This window comes from Nomascus leucogenys, chromosome X, assembly GCF_006542625.1.
Source record: "Nomascus leucogenys isolate Asia chromosome X, Asia_NLE_v1, whole genome shotgun sequence".
Taxonomy (NCBI): domain Eukaryota; kingdom Metazoa; phylum Chordata; class Mammalia; order Primates; family Hylobatidae; genus Nomascus; species Nomascus leucogenys.
This window is the reverse complement of record NC_044406.1, coordinates 98,843,555-98,861,496: the sequence shown is the minus strand read 5'-3', so window position 1 is coordinate 98,861,496 and position 17,942 is coordinate 98,843,555.

Here is a 17,942-nt window from a genome sequence, read left to right as displayed (position 1 = left end):
CTTTGCTGTAAAATAAGTTTCATAGTCTACGTAATACATGTGGGATCACATGTCAGTGGATCAAACATTCTGTGAGCACTCAAACAGTGGTATTTGAGGCTCTGTATACAGAAAAATCATATTCATAACCAGGATAGGAGTCAGTTTCAGTCAACATGAATTGTTGCGCTTCCAACACAGAAGACATTTGATGTAATCAATTTGCCACCTAAACACTGGCTGGTTTCCTTGAGGGATGGTACCCTGTTGGAGACTCAACATTGGTCTCTATTGCTGGCAGGTTGGATTTTTGGTAGAGGCAGTAGCTAAATCAGCTTTGGTAGTGGCACTCCACTGTATTTGGACCGTGCATAGCCTTCATTCCTGCCACCTTGATTGCTCCATTTATGTTCCCATTGTGTCTGCACTGAGGTTGTCAATGACAAAGGCTAGGCAGTGTCACCTTACCAAATCATTCTGTCTACTTGCTTGTTAGTGCCTTTTAAATGTCAGACTATTTTTGGTGAATTTTAATATGTGATTCAAACATCTTCAGATCTGATGCCCACTCCTGTAGGTCTATCCACATTCTCCTGGGTATATCACATGCCTCTTTCTTGGACTTTCTTGTCGTTGATCTTTCTGTTACACATTGTCAACTCAGACCACTTCTTTTTCCACACAAAATGAATAACTAAGTGTACTACCTGAAGATATGTTCCTTGGAAGAATTTCCCCTGAAATCTGTCTTCTAGACAGAGTGAATGACTCAGTGTGTTCAGGCTCAATGTCATTCTGAGCAGGGCTATTGTACACCAGAAGTACACTTTTGGCTTACATCCCCATACTGAATTAACCCATCTATGAACCAAGCTTGGTATTTTTCCTCACCCCTCAGGCAACCCTAAAGGATACCCTATAACTACCACCACCATAAATAATGTGGCCTCAATGTGGGCTGAGGGAGAGGTGCAAATGCGATAGTGATGGATGACATGGAAACCTGGTCCATCTACTCGTGCAGCTTACTTGTGCCCTCTGGCCCTGATCATGACCAATTCCAGATGTACCACATCTGCATTTAGGTCCATCAAACCTTACAATCCAGTCTAGGATCTCTTAGAATCTTACTCATATTGGGCAGTTCTGGCTATATGACAAGATCACTTGATGTTCCATGATGAGATGCTCCATTTCTACTGTGGCTCAAAAGCATTTCAAATGGTAAATAATTTTCCACTTCAGGTGGTATAACCTTGCACTAAAACACGTGGGGTCTAAATTGTGATTCTGCTATTGGGAATGTGTGATAAATTCAACATGGCATCTTTTCCCGTCTCTGGTATCTTGAATACCATAGTGTGTGTTGTGTCATATATCTCAAACAACAAGGCTGCTTACATGGTAGCCTGGTCCTGCTCCAGAGCCTTTTTATGTTCTAAACCCTGTACAAAGTTGGCAGCCTTTCACATCATCATGTGGTGTATTGAGTAGTACAGATGGTCTCCAATTTATGATGCCCTGACTTAACGATTCTTTAACTTTACTATAGTGGAAAGTCATATGAATTCAGTAGAAATTGTACTTAGATTTTTGGTCTTTTCCTGTGCTAGTGATATGTGGCACAATACTCTCTCAATACTGGGCAGCAGCAGTGAGCCACAGTTCCCAGTCAGTCACACAATAACAAGGATATACAACTGATAGTCTAAAGTATACTGTATTGCAAGATGATGTTGCCCAATTGTAGGCTAAGTGTCCTGAGCATGTTTAAGGTAAGCTATGCTAAGCTATGATGTTTGGTAAGTTTGGTATATTAAATGCATTTTTGACTTACAATATTTTCAACTTATGATGGGTTTATTGGGACATAACCACATCATAAGCTGAGGGGCATCTGTATCCTAAAATATGGAATATGCTGCCTCTAGAACCTCTACTGGGCATTGTTGTTCTCTCTTCTTAGTGGTGAGAGGGATAATGAAATAAGTTTCGTTTTACTTTGAAGGGGTTGTTTTACCATACTGCAGATCACTAGACTCTAAAAAAATTAATAATGTCAGGAGCTTAATGTTTATAGAGTTTATCTCCCACTTCCTGGTACTAACATTTCTTTCTAACGCTTTCAAAATACTTGCCACTTATTTACCATCTTGTCTGATTAACATGACATCATTGATATAGTGCACCAATATAATGCTCTGCAAAACACTCAGAAAATTCAGAATTCTTAGAACTACATTAAACAGAATAGATTACCTAACAATGCCTGTGGCAAGAAAATAAATGTAGATGCTCTGTGTTCAACCGAATGCAAACTGCTTCTAATCCTCCTTGATAGGAATGGAAATGAATATATTCACCAGTTCAGTGGCCATATACCGAGTAGCTGAGGCCTTTTCAGTTAGCTCTAGCAAAGATACAAATGACGGTGCAAAGCTAGTATTGAGGCTTATTATTTGCTTGAGTCCACTGTAAACCTGCAGTAAATATCCAGTTATTCTAAGGCCAGACTGATGAATTAAATGAGGACATGATAGTGACTAGTACCCTTACATCCTTAAGGTCTTAAAGGAAGGCACTAATCAGTGCCATTCCATCTGAGTTGTAATATTATTTTTTTATTTACTATTTTGACTGGGTTTTAGTGGAGGAGAGTTTCAGAGACTTCCACTGGATCTTGGGAAATAACTATTGGCTTGGTCTGTGGATACATCATAAGTTGAACTTGGCCTAGAATTCCATTTATTACTTGGTTCCCATGCATCCCCACTTCAACTAGGAGTGAGTCAATAATACTGATTTTAGTCTTTGGGTATTAATGTCAACTCAGATTCAATAGACTTTGACATATTTGGATATTCCCTTTTCCCCAGTGTGCAGTTATCTTAGTAAATGACCATACATACATTTAGAGCAGAGTTTCTCAACCTAAGCACTACTGGATTTGGAGCTGGATAATCTTTGTTTTGAGGGGCTGTCCTATGCATTGTAAAATGTTTAGTAGCATCTCTGGCCTCTATCCACGAGATTCCAGTAGCATCCCCCCAATCATGATTATCAAAAATGATCTAAAAACTTACTCATATCCAGTCCTGAAACTGGGCCAGGTATTATGACTTCTTATTGGTCTGATTGTCCTCAGCCCTCTGATTATCCATCTGCGATTTCTCTTGATTATATAGATCAGGGTTCAGAAAACTTTTTATTTAAAAGTCCCTATAGTAAATAGCTTAGATTCACAGGCTATTTTGTCTCTGTCACAACTACTCAGTTCTGCCATTTAAGTGTGAAAGCAGTCATAACCAGTGTGAAAACAAATAGGCATGGTTATGGATGTCAGCAAGATGGCAAAATAGAAGCACTCTACCGTCATCACTCCCCACAGAAGCATCAATTTTGACAAGTACCCACAGATTAGAGCATCTTTGTTGGAGTCTGACAGTCCAGCAGAGAACTTTCAGCACACTGTTGGCGCAAAAAAATCATGAATAGATGCCTTGAAGAGGGTAAGAACAGTGTTAATTTACCCACATCATCCCTCCTCCAAGGCAACAAAGTTTAGTGCTAACAGAGACACCCTCAACCTGTGATTTCCCCCATGGAAAAAAGTGAGAATGTAGTGAATGAGCACCTGGCTCCCCCCATTATACAAGATGCTATCAAAGAGGCCCAGTTCTTTCTGAACTCATCCAGATTACTGAAGTGATCTGCACAGCTGAGTGGTTAGGAGAGACTGTGAGCAGGAAAGAGAGGCTGCAGAACCTTAATAACCACTCTGCAAACTCAAGCAGAAAGCTTGCCTGAGAACCACTTGAGAGAACTTGCCTGTAGACTTTCTCCCCCGCCTCAACTGGGTCATGATCACCCCAGATGCTCTGCATGTCTTTCCATCCCTCTTCCTCCTAGCCAGCTCCCTTAGCATAACCCTATGGATGACAAGCGCAAGTGTCTCATGCAGACAGTCAGATTGACTCTGTGGTATTGGGGAAGGCATACTTAAGCATTTTAGGGCAACATCCTTGAGAAGACAAGTGTAAGACCCTCACACCTGGCCTGGCTTTGCAGGACCAAGAAAAGACATTCAATATTAAAAATTCCCTCCTAAGTATTAGTATAAGTACTCATTATCTGAAATTTAAATTTTAACTGGGTGTCCTGTATTTTATCTGACAACACTACCCCTTGTTGCAAGGTAACAAGGCTTTATAACTTTCCTCTGGCATCAACCAGTCATTGGGAGGGAGGAAGACCTGTGGCTAGGCAATTCTCTTCAGCTGAGGGCAATGTCTGGAAAATCTCCAGCCAATAGCCTTTAACCACCAAACTCCCAGCACCTAGGCGAATGAGTTCCTCAGTTTTGAAGGAAGAGAGAGATGGGAAGCACAGTTTCCACTTCACCATAGTAGCAAATCTAGCAAACAATGTGCAAGGTGTCTACACAGAAAATTGTAGAAAAATTTGGAGACAAAATTCAAAAAACTTTAAATAAACAGAGGGACATTACATGTTCATGGATTGGAAGGCTTGATACTATGAAAATGTTAATCATTCCTAAATGGATCTATAAATCAATGAAAATTGCAGCAGGTACTTTTTTGTGGAAAAATGATAACCTCATTCTAAAATGTATTTAGAAATTCAAAGGACCACAAATAGCCAGGAAAATATTAAAGAGGAACAAATTTGGATGAATTAAACTAACCTGATTTTAAATTTTACTATAAAGTTACAATAATCAAGGTTGTGTGGTATTGCCATAAAGATAGACAAATAGATCAATCGAGCAGATAGAGAGTATCCACACTATTGGAGCACTGTTTTATGACAAAGGTGGCATTGAGTCAAGGGTAGTTATTTTCAATAAATGGTGTGAGATAATTCAGTTATCTATATTGAATATAAAAATTTGACCTCTATCACAATATAGACACAAAAATCACTTCTAGATATATTTTGATCTAAATGTGAAAGGTAACATAATAAAGCTTCTAAAAGATAATATGAGAATATCTTCACGAAATTTAGGGTAGGCAAACATTTCTCACACTCAAAAAACTCAAAAACATTAGCAATAAAGGAAATGATTGATAAATTTCCTAATTTATATTAGGAAGAGTATGCATCAACAGTCAACATTAAACTACTCATCAATAAAAAGAAACAAACTACTGATAAAACATGGATGAATCTAAAAAACTTTGTGTTGAGCAAAGAACAAAGAAAAGAATAAAGAAACAAAACATACCATATAATTCCTTTGATCTGAATCTCTAGAAAAGACAGATCTAATGTATAGCAACAGAAAGTAGACCATTGTTGGCCTGAAGCTGGGAGTAGGGGATTGAGATTGACTGAGGAGGCAGGAGATAAATTTTTGAAGTGTTAAAAATGTTCTATATCTTGATTGTGGTGGTATATATATATATATATATATTTCAAAATTCATTGAGCAGTATAATTAAAATGGGTACATTTTATTGTATGTATTCCATTGTACTTGTTGTATATAAGTTAAACTTCAATAAATCGGACTTTTTAAAAAGATACTATTAAGAGAGCAAAGAAACAAGCCACAAAGTGAGGGACAGTATTTGTAACACATATAACTTTCATAGCTCATTTCTAGGTTATATAAAGAATTCCTACAAATCAATATGCAAAAGATGAACACTCAAAAGAAAACTGACAAGCAACTAGAGAAAAAATCACGAAAGAAATTAAAAGGTGCAAGTGACAATGTTCTCCACAGAGAAATTCAAGTTAAATCACAGTGAGTTACCACTATATGCCTATGAGGATGGCCAAAACAATAACAACAGCAGATGATCATACCAAGTTGTTCATGGTGCTCTCATACACTACTGGTGGGAGTGTAAATTGGTAAAACACTTTAGGAGACTGGCAATGTGCAGTAAAGTTGAATGTATACATACATACATGGCTCACCTATTCTACTTCTAGGTATATACCCAACAGTAATGTGTACATGAATTACACTAAAAATATGTACAAGAATGTCCGTAGTTGACAGTTCCATTTATGCTTAGGATACAGAAAGACACAGGAGTAAACTGTTCTCACTCTTACAGTGAGAAGAAGATGGGGAATCTACAAAATAACTTTTCTTGAGCCTGTCAGAGAGTTAAGGTTGCAGGACAACCAAATAAATACTCAAAAGAGTGACAAGTATCTCCAAGGAAAGACACAACATAGAACTTTTTCATCTTTGGCAGAGCACAAGAGAAAAGGTACCACCACACATACAGGCAAGATGAAATAAGCTAAAATTTTATCCAATTCTTAAAGGCAAGTATGAGTGAAAGACTCAATTTGGGAGAACTAAAAGTTTTAGATACAAGAAGAGCTCAGCCTCACTCACAAACTGTTTTAGGGAAGTCTCCAGGTGCTTGTGAAGAAGACTGGGGGCAAAGTAGGAGAGCAGAAAAGGAGAGAAACTTCTTTCCTTAGTGGTGCAGTATGTGATTGGCTGCTGCTGGCAGATAGGCAAGAAGCTCAGTTGCTTCCCAGGATCCTTCTTTCCTACAATGTGAAGGTTAAGCTATTGGTGGAGGGGCAACACGTCCTTCCTCCCCCAAAGCCCAGGCAAAAACTCACTGCTTCTGGGACAGGAATAGGAGAAAAATCCTCAAGGGCAGGTATAGAACATGCTCTTACCCTCAGGACGCATGCATAGTAACATTGTTTGTAATAGCCCAAAACTGGAAACAGCTGTAATGTCCATCAACAGTAGAAGTGATTAATTAACTGTGTTATAGCCATCCAACAGGATATTATATAGCAAAGAAAATAAATGGATACTGCTACACTAAATAACATACATGAACCAAGCAAATATTTTGAGCAAAAGAAACCAAGTACACTAGAACACATGCTGTAGACTTCAATTTAAAAAAAAATTAAAAAACAAACCAGACAGATCTATGCTGTTAGAAGTCAGGAGAGTGGTTACCAGTGAGAAAGAAGAATGAGATAGTGATTGGAAAGATAAAGGGGCCTTCTGCAGTGCCATAAATTATTTTTTAATTTTTGATTAGTTACATGAGTCTGTTCACTTTGTGATGATTTGTTAAGACGCACATTTATCATCTGTATACTTTTATGTATGCATATTATACCTCAAATAATAGCAATTTATTTTAAAAATTAAAAACATATTAGTTATATATGTAACTTGCTTAGTGGCACCTTGTCAATGGAGCTAAAATTAGACAAAATTGAAGAATCCTAAAAACATAAAATAAAAAGTATGCATATTATTGTTTTTCCCACAGGTTGTGAATTAGGATCTAAATATTTCATGCCAAATTTTAATTTCTGATATAGAGGGTTTCAAAGTGCCTTTAAATGGTGTGATGGATGAATAGAGAGATGGACATGAGAATTATTAGACATTGATAAGTCAGTAATTTTATTTTATGGTTGAAAACAATTTGACAGAAATAGAACATATCTGAGAAGGAGAAATTAACCCTAATCAAATGAAGTTGATATTCTAAAGTTCAAGTCATTACACATTAGATGGCACGTTTGGCGAACATCTTGTCCTACTTCTATATATAAGTATATGTTCTGCTTGTAAGACTTCAGTTTAATGTACTTTGTGGAAATTAACTTTGAGAAGAGAAGGTATCGGGTCACCAGTAAATGTAGAACTTAGAAAACATGTTTCTTACCAAAGTTTATTTGTTTTCTTAACAGGTCTTCCATTAGAATACTGCATTCTGTAACAGTAATGAGAGGATAGACTACATCATAGTAAGATTTAGAATGGATGATGGGTGTGTCTTTCTTTTGTAGAGAAAGCAATTGAAGAGTGACATTGACAGGAGATATACCAAAGAAGAACTGGTATGACACCCCAACTACCGATGTTTTTTAAGAAATAATACCAACGAAAATTAAGAATCTGGTAATTGATTTTCTTAAAACTGTGTCTAAATGTCCCTTGAAACATCTTCATGTACCCTCAAAGGTACACACATCCCAGGCTGAAAACTATCTTAGAAAGCAAGTGTATTTCTGCACCCCTGTCTTGTGAATTGCCATTGTCACCAGAGCCATGGAGCTTAGAAATCAGGATTGATTCACTTGGGCCCTGCAGAGCCAGGACCAATATGAAATACACCTGAACAGTTTCAAGGGAATTAGGACTAATTCTGGGTGCAGTCCTATCTGGGAGGCAGGGCAGGGAACATGATGACCTCAGAGCAATGCTTCAGCTCTGACATTTGTTGCTTCTCTTTTTCCCACTCCTCAATTAGAAATCAATGCTCTAAACTCTGCCTATATCCCAAGAGGAGTGAAGGTGTACAAGGGTGCCCTCAAAGAAAGAGAGGAATGCTTCTCAGTGATGATAAGTACTATGCAACAACTTTGGATGTGGATCTTCTACTTAAAATAACACCTACAATATGAACCTTTCAGCACGCGAACAATAAGCTGAAGATGCATGGAGCAAGGCGAATCCTTGCCCTTCTCAAAATTCAGGGACAATGGTGCCTCCCCCTTCCTTGCAAAAAGCAAACTGACAGGTGGCAGCTTGCATTTCAAACTGCTTTTCAAAATATTTGCATATGAATTATGCAGATAAAAATGTCTTCTCACCCTTGTAAGAATGGATTCTTATTTGGCTGGAATTAACAATCATTATATTAGCCTGGAGGAAATGATAAATATGTATAACCAAGTAACCTCTTGAGGTTTAAATATCACATGGAGAATTTAGCTGTTGTTACCGTGAGAGGAATGCACAATGGGACATAGTCCAGAGAACTAAGACTCTAAACTCCCAGTCCTCTTTCAGGAGGCTGCTGGGTGCAGGTTGGCTGCTGCTACCATCACTCCACAAAAAAGAGGCAGAGAGGGTTAGTCTCTGGTCAAATAAGAGACTTTTGCCTATCAACGTTGGGGCCCCCAGGGTCCAATTCTTGGTTCTTTTCTCCATCTTTACACTCATACTCGATAATCTTACTTAGTTTCATGGCTTTTACATCTTCACCCCATACCACTCTCCAAACTTGATTTATATAACCAATTGACTTAATGATATCTTTAGTTGAATGTCTAATACACATTTAAAACCAAGTTCAAAACTAAACTCCCAACCCATACACAACATTCCTCATGTGAACTGTTGGCAACTCCATACTTCCTATTTCTCAAGTCAAAAACCTTGGAGGTCTCTGATCTCAGAGTCACTCTTGCAGCGACATTCAATCCATCAGGAAATCCCGCTGGCTCTGCGTTCAAAAAATACCCAGAATCTGTCCATTTCTTAACACATTCGTTTCTACCATGCTGGTTTTGACCACCATTGTAGTTGCCTCAATTACTGCAATAGGCTCCTAGGTGGTCTTCTAGCTTCTAGCCAAAGGAATCGTATTAAAGCATAAGTCAGATTTGCTGTGCTCAAAACCCCTAAGCACCTTAAATAGTGCTTCCACATAGTGGGCACTCTAAATATCTGCTAATAAAAAGTAGATTTGTCTTCTTTTTCTCTTCCAAAAAACTCAGGGGTTCCTTTTCCCCCCATTCTTCCACCCCCTAATATAGGGATCTCATTCATTCATTCATTCATTCAACAAGCACTTACTTGTTGAATTCCTACTATGTGCTGTGAAGACCTGAGGTAAGGACTCCACTGCCCAGACGGCTATGAAAGATTCTGAATGGGAGCTCCATAGTCTTCCACAGATGGCCTGGGGTTGAATTCCACTACTGTTTGGAAGCCCTTGGATAGTCCAAGCCTGAGGGTGAGAGACATACCCTCAGGAAGGGTGTCTCTTAGTACGAAATGAGAAAGTAGCACCTATCACAAGTTAAGCTATACTCTAATGCCAAAAAAGTGTAAAATATCTTTACCTGGAGTGAATACTCTGTAGGGCTCTGCCTGTGGTTCCACACATGGGGCCTAAAGCTATATAAGTAGGGCTTCTGATGCCCAGGAGAATTTCAGGAGATAGCTCAGGCTACCAGGCTATCAGGCTATTTCAGGAGATAACTCAGGCTGCCACCAGCCCTCATCATTTCTCACATGTTCTTGCTGTCACAAAGTGTTATGTAGGTACATTGCATGCTGGCCAAAAAGAATACGGGCAAGAGGCATTCTATGTCTCTGGAAGATCAGAATAAGTTTGCAGATGCACTCTAAGTGCCATGTGCACACATACTCCAAGTACTTGTAGCGTACGATTCATCCCAATACTCTTGAAAACTGACTTAGGTTATTGGGACCACATACATCAACATCTGGTTATTATTAATCGGTGAATTCTAACAATACTTCATTTATCGATTTGGTCCACAGAAAAGAATCTTCCAGGTCACTAAGGCTTATCCCCTAAAGCGTCAAAATGTAACTAACCACTTTAGCTTGTCAGTTCATAAGCTTTGAAGAGGGCTCTGAGTTTATTTAGTCTAAGTTCTTTATGTTGCCTAGCCCAAGATTTTATAGCCTTGGTACTATTGACATTTGGTGCCAAATAATTCATTGTTGAAGGGAAAGGTTACCCTACGCATTGTCGGATGTTTAGCAGCATCCCTAGCCTGTGTCCACTAGATGTCAGTAACCCCCTCCCAGAAGTGACAACCAAAATGTCTCCAGACATTGCCCAAGTACCCTGGGTAGGGGTGGGGGTCAAAATCCCTGATATTGAGAACCAATTATCTAGTTCAAATTTATTTTACAATTGAGGAAAATGAATTCGATTTCAAGGCTAGTTTGTGATTAAATAGTGACTACCAAAGGAAATGGCACTACCATCATCTATTAATACTTTGTGTCTGTGCCAGATAATTTGGCATTATCTCTGATTCTTCTTTCTCCTTCACCAGACGTTCACAATGTTCTGTCAACAGCATGTTCAAAATATTTTTCAAATCCACCTTCTCTTCATTAACACATCCACTGTCTTAGACCAGGCAATCATTTTCTTTCACCTGGATCACTAACACAGCCACCCAACCATACTACCTGTCTCTAGTCTTGCCCCTTCTAATCTATTCTCTACACTGTAGTCAGGGTAAGCATTTTAAAGTATAAAATTAATTCATGTTACTCAGTAGGTTTATACCCTTCAATGGCATCCCATTGTCTTCATGAAAAATGTCCAACATCTTAACCAGCTAACTGGCATTTGTTTATATTTCCCTTACCACCAAACTACTAGCATTTTCAGAATCATGCCAAATTATTTTTCATTTTCAGACTAGAATATATGATATGCTCTATGCATAGAACTCCTCAATCCAACTTAGTTTTGTCTGGATAACTTATTAACTTAGACATCATATCCTGCAGGAAGTCTTCCCTGAATGTCCAGGTTAAGTGTCCCTTCCTGTGTGGTCTCTCAGCACCCTGTTAATCCCTTGATCACTCTGTGTTTTAATTGCTCATTCCCTTGTCAGTTTCTCCCACTAGAATGTGATCTCCACCATGACAGGGACTATGTCTTTTTTACCATTGGATCCCCAGTGTCCAGCATATAGCAGAGTGCTTAATTCATATTTGATGAATAAAACAATCAATGGAAGAAACTTGGTATTTTTTGAGTTTCAGCATATTGTTTACTTTCACATGCTGCCTCCTTATAAGATTAAAAGTATAAAAACAAGAAATGTGTGATAGAGATTTAGGCTTCCTAAAACAGAAGATATCTAATATAATTTAGCGTTTTTTTCCTGATAACTTCACGCCATCATTAAGCACAGTGTGGTGCTTTCATGCAATAATGCCTTTAGGAACTACTAGTACAGGTATTATTATTTTCTCTAGCACTCAAAAGTCTAGGACAGTTGAAGTTTTCTTTTCTTGGGTCTTTTTAGTTATCAGTTTCAACTCATGTGTCATTTCTTGCAGCTATCATCATGATTGACACTAATAACCTAGCAATAGGAGTGGGGAAGTTTGATGCTCTGTTCTCTATTTTTCTGCTTCTAATCTGCTATTTACAGGAGAAGGAAGTGGCTGATTATGTTAAAACTGTTTAGAGAATTAAACTATATTGGCATAGGGTGAAGATGGAGAGGTGGGTTTTTTTTCCCTGTGTAAAGGACATGAGCTTTAGGGCATGTAGCAGCTATTTTGACCATTCGTAGTTCTTTGTACAGCTTCCTTGCTTTTCAGCTGTGCTCCAGGCAGAAGCTTCCTCAAAGGTGACTGTCTATCATTTATTATCCCTGTAGCAGAGAGCCTATGCCTGGTTTGCTGAGGTCAGAATGTACCTCCCAGGATTCTGTTACAGAGCTGATCAAAGCTGCCTTAGACTAGGCCTCCAGCCTTGACTTGACATTTGCCACTTCCGAGCACAACCAAGGAAGAAAGACTGTGGTCATATTGACTCTTTCTTATCAGGTACACACAGAGAAAACCATCACAGGTATTTATTGCCTGTGCATGCTGCAAACACAAACATATTTGATGTTTGCACAAACCTGTGGAGTGTGGATACAAAAAAATAGGGGGGCTACCTTCAAAAGAAGAGTTTAGCAGACAGGGACACATGAGGAATGTGTGTCAGAAAGCCTGGAAAGGCAGCCTAGCATACTCATAAAATAAACCATTCAATAAACAAATACTTGTCTCCAAAGAGCAGAACAGTTGTCCAGGTGGAGAAACTGCATTACATGAGCACACATTCTGCCATAAACTGCATCACATTTCATCTCTCCCCAGGGGAAGCTTCTAGGCAGGGAGGGGACTGGGGCACATCCAGAGCTTGTGAGGAACCACCTGCCAATGCATGTATTGGAGTGTACGATCTGTGTAGCATATGTCAGGCTTGTACATAATGATGATGGTGATGATGGTGATTATACTAATTATTACTTTATGTTTCCTGAACATTTCTACTTTTCAGAGTACTTTCACATCTATTATTTCCTTTTAGTCAAATGTAAACAAAGACATAGCAAAAATAAGTCACTTACTTAAGGTCCCACAGTCAGAGCAGAGCAGAGCTGAACTAAAGCTCAGATCTGCTAATGTGCATTTGTCTTCCATCCAATCACACTGCCTCAACTGTCATAACTTACTGATATTAATGGCCAAATGAGAGATGACTTTCTGGCTCCTCCAGGAAGTTGACAATACCCATGGGCTACTATAAGCCACAGCTCAAAGCAGAAACTAAGTTTTCAGGAGGACGTCTGAAGTGAAGGAAAAAAGTAAGGCCTTTAATTCAGTAGGTCCTCTTCACCAGAGACAGAACAACCGGAGAAGCCCACCCAGAAGCATTGACTGGGATCAAAAGGGGCACCTGGCATGAATAAGCAGGGTTGGAGGACCCTAACTGGAATTCAGTTGACTGGGTAAAGATAGCAATGATTAAGAGAATGGAGTAACACCTTTTGCCAAGTGCACGAAGTTGGGCCCATTGCCTATGTGGGCAGGCAGCATGGGATTACAGAAAGAGCACGGGAGTGAAAGGCAGAAGATCTAGGTCAAGAATCAGAGGCATTCAAGTCAGAAGGGCCATTTTCCTATATATGGGTTAGATAGATCTTCTATATCATCATCGGGTTCTCTGGGTAACTCTTTCTAGCTTGTGTCATGTGATCCTCCCAGGGAATCTACAAACTTATTTAAGTAACTTGGTCAAAAAGTATTTCACTTTGGTGGTTTGAAAGCCTGAATCTATGACCCTTACATAACTGAGTCTCTCTTAGCCAGAGGAATAGCACTAGTAGAAATAAGTTGAGTTTCTGACCCCCAGTGATCTGGGAAAGCTTCTATGAAATGATTGACTTCTTACAGCTTTAAGATTAAGTATAAGTACACTAACATGACTCTTCGTGATCTGGCCCCTGCCTATCTTTCCAACCTAATCTCTCATTCTGTCTTGCAGTGTGTGTTCTAACCAGACTACTTTGCTTTTCAGTTCCTTGAAAGTGCCAACATCCTTGGCCTATGGACTTTCGTACATGCTGTTTCTTCTGCCTGGAACTCTCTTTCCACCCCCACCATGTGAACGTGGCATACTTCTACTGATCCTTCAGGCATCAACTTAGATGTATATTCCTCTGAAAGGCTTTCTTTTTCCGTATTAAAGACTGGATTAGGCACCTACTCCATGCTCCTTTACACAATTGACTACCCACCATCTTACACTCTATTACACTGATTGCAATTACAGAAAATCTTTACCAGACTGTAAGCTGCATTAGGGGCTCTGTCACTATGGTATACCTGTACCTGGCACAATGTGTAACACACTCTAAATATGCACTAAATATTTGTTGAATTGAATTAATATCAGCAATGATTTGAATTCAGAAAATGTACTGTGTCAAAAACATTCATGGTGGTAGGATATTAATTAGTCCATACCAATGGAAAATCCAGACTTTGTTTAACCTTGTTCATTATATTTTCCCTATCTGCTGGTCATTTTAGTATTTCTGTTTCTTCATCTTGCTCTTACCTCTCAATATCACTTCTGCTCTCTACTACTTCCCAACCTCTAGACCTATAGCTGCTCGGAGTTGCCATTCCACCTGCTCTTCTCAGCAATGCTCCATGCTTTGGGATTGATCTTTACTGCCTGTACTCCCACGACCATCACCACCCCCCACCAGTCAAAAAAGATCCATCTTAGTTTCCCAGATCTCAGTAAGATGTTATAATGAAATGCAGTTCTAAGTTACTAAATTGTACCAAGATTCCGAGGCCTAATCCAACAATTGGTTTGAGTCTTAGGACTTTCAGAATGGTTATATATAAATAGTGAATTACTGCAGCCTCGATGCCTTAATCAGGAGAAATAAATCTGGGATACTGGAATTTCAGTCAGACTTCACGTTTATGAATGGGTTCTCATGGGGAGTAGAGGGTGTGTTGTGGAGGGGGCACCTCCAAACCACACAATCACCTAAGCAATGGCCTCTGTGGTCTCACTGTAATTACAGTCTTGGGCTAGGGAATCCACAGAAGAAAAATATCCAAGTCATTTACTTCTTTGAGAGGAATTCAGAATATCTGCTAAAATTAACTCTGCAGCTATTAGATAAAGTAGATTCCCATTACCCATGTTCTTCCCATTCCATTCAATTCAACAAGTCCTGACTAAGTGACTCCCTATGACATACATGGTATTGTGTGATGGGAACACTTGGGTTGACACTAATGCTTCTGAAACAACAGATATTCCTGCTTCTATAATGGTTAACTAAAGCAAAGAGCCTTACTAATCAGAAATGATTTTGCTCCCTTCTTTCCTCATCCATCCCTCCAAAAATCTCCCCACATCACAGCCTCTGGGTCACCATCTGGCTATGTATCTCACTGTGGTCACATCCTCAATGTCCTGCTTATGGTCAGTCCTCGAGCTGCTGAAAAGTTGTGTTTAATATGGAGAGTGCATCATATTTATGTCAATGGTGCCAAAGGTTAATGGTGCTTCAGATAATGAGCTTTTATTTTTAAAAAATTGCAGCAAAAATGGGAGCATCTTAAATTAAAGGGCATTTCACAGAGTGTAATCGAACAGGGAGTAGGTGTCTATTTTTGTAGAAAAGCTGTGACTCAACTTCTGTCTCTTGCTTATATTTTCCGAATAGTTACACTCTGGATGGAAAAAACAGAAGCTTACTACTGGTCCTTCTCTTGGCATAAGTATGAGTATGCAAGACTCTCTGCCTCTGTGTTCAACTGGCAAACTGCTATGGACTCTTGGATGTGATACCAGAATAAGCAGGGAGTTTATCTCACAAATGACCCTACCATTCCCCAAATAATTTCCCTCTTGCCCTTAATTTAAAAGCAGTTGTCCTCTGGGCCTTAATGTCAATGCAGATAGCACTTTCCCCTGGAGACCCTCCAACCATTTAACAGGAAGAAATGATTATGTATGTCTTCGTTTCCCTGCAGATAGGAAGGGTCACAGAAACTTGCTGGTTCACTTCCAAGTCACGCTGTCTGGCATGAACTGGGCTTTTGCTGACAATCTGCGAGCCTCCCATTGTTTTTCATTGACTTCCAAGTGTTCCCATTACAAAGGCTGTTTCAGAACTGATCTCTGCTTAAGTCTGAAACTTTCTTCTCTCCCACCTTTACCCTTTTCTGATCAGATAACTTTTCCTCCTCCGTGGGAAGAGAGAAAGGGGAACTGAGTATTGAAATAAGAGAAGGGAGGGAAGGCTGCTCGCAGAGCACACTTTGTGCTTTTTCCATACAAACTTGGGGAAGATACAGTTCAGACCTTGGGATGGTATTTCTGCATGTTAGGAGCAGGGTCTGATATGTCACAGGATAACTAACCATCTTGATTTGCCCAAGACTGAAGGATTTCCTAGGACATGAACTTTCACTGATAAAATCAGGATAGTCCAGGAAAACTAGGATGGTTGACTACCCTAGACGTGGGTAAGGAACTGAGGGAGTCTGTTGGGAAGGGGACTGTAATAGTCACCTTAGTCTGTATGGACCCTCAAACTGTGTTTGTTATCATGAACCTTATCCAAAACTTGCCTCAACAGAAGCTTCCCCGTCCACCTCTGTAATCTCATTTGTTACTACTCTCTCCGTGGTCATTTTGCTCCAGCCGCACTGTACTTTCTTTTTCTCAAACACCACAAGCTTATTCATACTGAGGCTGTTCCCTCTGCCTGAAAACATTCTTTCTTCAGATGACAGTCTTCTTCACATGAAGATCTGAAGAAAGACATAATTAAAGAGACTTTCTTTAACCATTCATTGTAAAATGGATGGTTAAGAAACCTCTACTTCTGCTACTTCTACTTTCTGTTAGAAAATAACATTTTCTAACATGTTATCATCTTTTCTTCATAGTGTTTAGTATTACCACAACTGATCTTATTAATCTGTTCACTTGTTTATTGTGTAATCTCCACCACTACATGAAAGCTCCATAATGGGGTGAACCACACCTTTCTTGTTCATTGCTCTACGTCCAGCATCCAGAAGAGTAGCAAGAGCTCAATATCTATCCATTGCATGAATGAACAAATCCAAGTGCTTGTGCACTGTAAGACCCATGGCTTTGCTGAGGACATTACAGAAGTATTAGCCGAGATATTGTCGCTGACATTTCAGGGTCATATCTGAATAACTTCTTAGAAGGATATTTGCACAAAAGGTATCTGAATAGGTGTGTGTCTTGGAAATATTCCCTGGCTCTTTGATAATACCTATGAAAGGGAAAAGTGAGTCTATAAATATTTGGGAGTGGCATCTATTATTGGTAGAAGCAGATTGTTGAAGCTGAATAATAGGGAAAGAAAGAAAGAATTTAGTCAATTCCAATTGAAGGGCCATCCTCTTTTGCTGAAATCATAGTTGCCATGAAGGGGTGTAAAGTCTCCTATTTGGGGATAGAACCTCCTGATACCAGAATTTTCAATTAACCAAAATGAGCCACTATAACTAAAGGGGAGAGCAAGCAAGCAAGTGAGCAAGCAAGAAAAGAAGAGATCAAGGAGATAAGGTCTTCACACATTCACGAGACCAGAACTCTTCTCATGGACGACATTCCATGAGATTGTCCAGACTTGGCAGAGGAATCTCTCCCTTGGATAGAAAAGATGGTGGGTGTAGAGGTTGCATTGCAGAGGGGAGTGGAAAGAAAGAAACCCCATAAAATCCATGGGGTCACTTCTAGCAAACTCTTGGAACTGCCTTTGAAGAGGAAGTTGTCGAATTAGAATCCTAACATAGCCTAGAATTCTCAGTCTTGAAATAAAAAGGATGAAAAGCATGTTTGACTTTTTAGAGATTAAAACCAACAAGTAAACTGTAAAAGTTATCTATCCCCGTGGGTAAGATTAGGAGGCAGTGGGAGTAAGAACCATGGAATGACTAAAAACAGAGAGCCTAGGAACAAGAATAGGAGTAGAGAGACTGTTAGTTGAATTCTTCTGAAGCTATCAACTAAAACTGTTGCTAATTGTATATATGTGTGTGTATGTTTGTGGTAGCATATAAC